Source organism: Macrobrachium nipponense, chromosome 27 (genome assembly GCF_015104395.2).
Source record: "Macrobrachium nipponense isolate FS-2020 chromosome 27, ASM1510439v2, whole genome shotgun sequence".
Classification (NCBI taxonomy): domain Eukaryota; kingdom Metazoa; phylum Arthropoda; class Malacostraca; order Decapoda; family Palaemonidae; genus Macrobrachium; species Macrobrachium nipponense.
Window position 1 is genome coordinate 53,793,318 of NC_087216.1, and position 2,500 is coordinate 53,795,817.

The following is a 2,500-nucleotide window of genomic DNA, read 5'->3' on the forward strand; positions in this document are numbered from 1 at the left end:
TGCTTGGCTATCTCGTTTTTCATTTTTTTTCCTACGTGGCAAAAACCTTTATATATATATATATATATATATATATATATATATATATATATATATATATATATATATATAATATATATATATATATTTATATATATGTGTGTGTGTGTGTGTGTGTGTGTGTGTGTGTGTGTATGGCAGAAAGAAGAAAAGAACTTCTTGTTTGGCCGCTGGACCGGAACCCAACATTCGTGTCAACTAGCCCGACACCTGAGAAGAGATGTCACGAAGTAATTCACAATCTGCGCTCATCGGTGACGCTAGACGCCATAGTGGAGAGGGTCAAGTTTCTCACTGGCTCTGACTTACTCATCTCTCACGAACTCCAATGCAGAATTTAACATAAAGTGGGTTACAGGAGTACCTGCCTATTTCAACACCTCGAAGTTCTTAAAGGCGAGAATTTTGGTCCTAATATATTAGTTTCCAGATATAATCTAATCCAGGACCAACCACCCCCAGGGGAACTTACTGACATTCCAACCAGGGTCATTTCCACCGCAAGTGCTTCCAACCCCCCATGGCGAGTGACTGCCCACTCCCCCTGGCTAACTCCCCATCCACCCAAATGATCAGCGCATTCATCTCCAATCTTCGTGAGTAGCCGCGGATACATTAAACAATCTCTTGGAATATTTTTGGCCTCAAGCTGAACATTCCTCCCCTAAACATGATGTGCAAAAACTTCAAAGGCATCATTGAATTGCAAGAAACGCTCCTCGGGCCACATGACCTTGCCATCTGCGATTCAATTCATGAAGACTTCAGAACTTTCTCGACTTCATCAATGCAAGTTACAGATCAAATCATAGCTGGTCGCCTGAAAAGGGGGCCTTTCTTTCCTGTGGTACAAATCGTTAGACAATATGAAAAAGGTGATGACCTACAGGAGTCACAGATTGCTGGGGCTTCAAGTGACAGTAGGTGACTCTAAAATCCTAATAATTATTGTTTATATGCCATGGGAAAATAACATTAATATTGATCAGTACTGCATGATCCTAGGGGAGTTACACAGTGTTATTCATGATTCTCCTGCTGATCATCTTTATATAATCAGGGACCTTAATTCCTACCCCTCAAAACAATTTTATAATGAACTTACTCGCTTCAGTCAAAATCATGCTCTCCAGATTAGCAATGTAATGCTCCTCCCTCCCTCCTCCTATTCATATGTGCATAATAGAGCAGATGCAATTACAACCTCCTGGCTGGACCACTGCATCACATCTCGACAACTTCATGATTCTATTATGACCTGCAATATTCGCTATGATCTTGCAACAGGCTACGATCACATCCCATTACTGGTGTCATTCAGTACCCCATCCCTCCCTACCATGAACCCCCTAACTGACCGCCCTACAGCGGTGAACTGGGATTTTAAAAACCAACAGAAAATCAGACACTTTAGGACGACCATGGAAACCAGGTTGCGTCCAATAGTTCAACCAGCAGACGGCTTACTTTGTGCTAACACAAATTGTAGAAATGACCACCACAGGAGTTGATCTGAATGAATTCTATTCGAACATAATCTCCACTATGCTTTCTTCGGGCAGGACTGCCTATAGATTTCGTCAAGGTAATTCTTGTAATATACCTGGATAGAATGACTTAGTTAAAGATCTGTATACATACTCACGAGAAATGTTTTTACTGTGGAGGCAAAAGGGTAGCCCAAGGGAAGGGCACACTTCCCTACTAATGAGACAGGCGAGAGTGCAGTTCAAACTTGCTCCTAAGCAGTGCAGGTTAAATGAAAAAAAACTAAGAGCCGATGCAATGTCTAGAAACTTAGAATCTGGTGATTATCCTCGTCTTTGGAAAGATATCCAGTCATTAAATCCCAAAACTAAAAAGCTATCACAGAGAGTAGGGGAAGCAATCAGAGACGAAGCTATCACAAGTATGCGGGGCGATCACTTCAATAATATCCTGAATTGCATAAATGATCAAGATTCCCGAAGGAATGTAGATAACTTCCTTACTAACAACATTCAATTTCATTTTGCAGACCATATTACGCCAGGTAACATCAGCGATGCCATAAACAGCCTATCTTAAAATAAATCGCCCGGTTGTGATGGTCTTCTAGCAGAGGCTTTCAAATTCTGCCATCAGATAATTTACATTTTGCTGGCTGTCCTATTCTATTCGTGCATAATTCACCAGTTTCTTCCAGACACCCTACTCTTAGTTGTTTTGATACCATTAGTAAAAAACAAGCTAAAGGATGCAGCTGACCCTGGCAACTACCGGACAATGGCAATCACAACGATCGCTTCAAAGATACTTGAGTTGGTTCTTCTAATAAGACTTCTCCCCTTTCTACACACCACAGACAACCAGTTCGGGTTTAAAGCAAACCACTCAACCGACACCTGCATCTACATACTGAAAGAATTGCTGAACTACTACCTATCAACAGCCTCCAAAACCATCGGCTGGAATTTGTGCA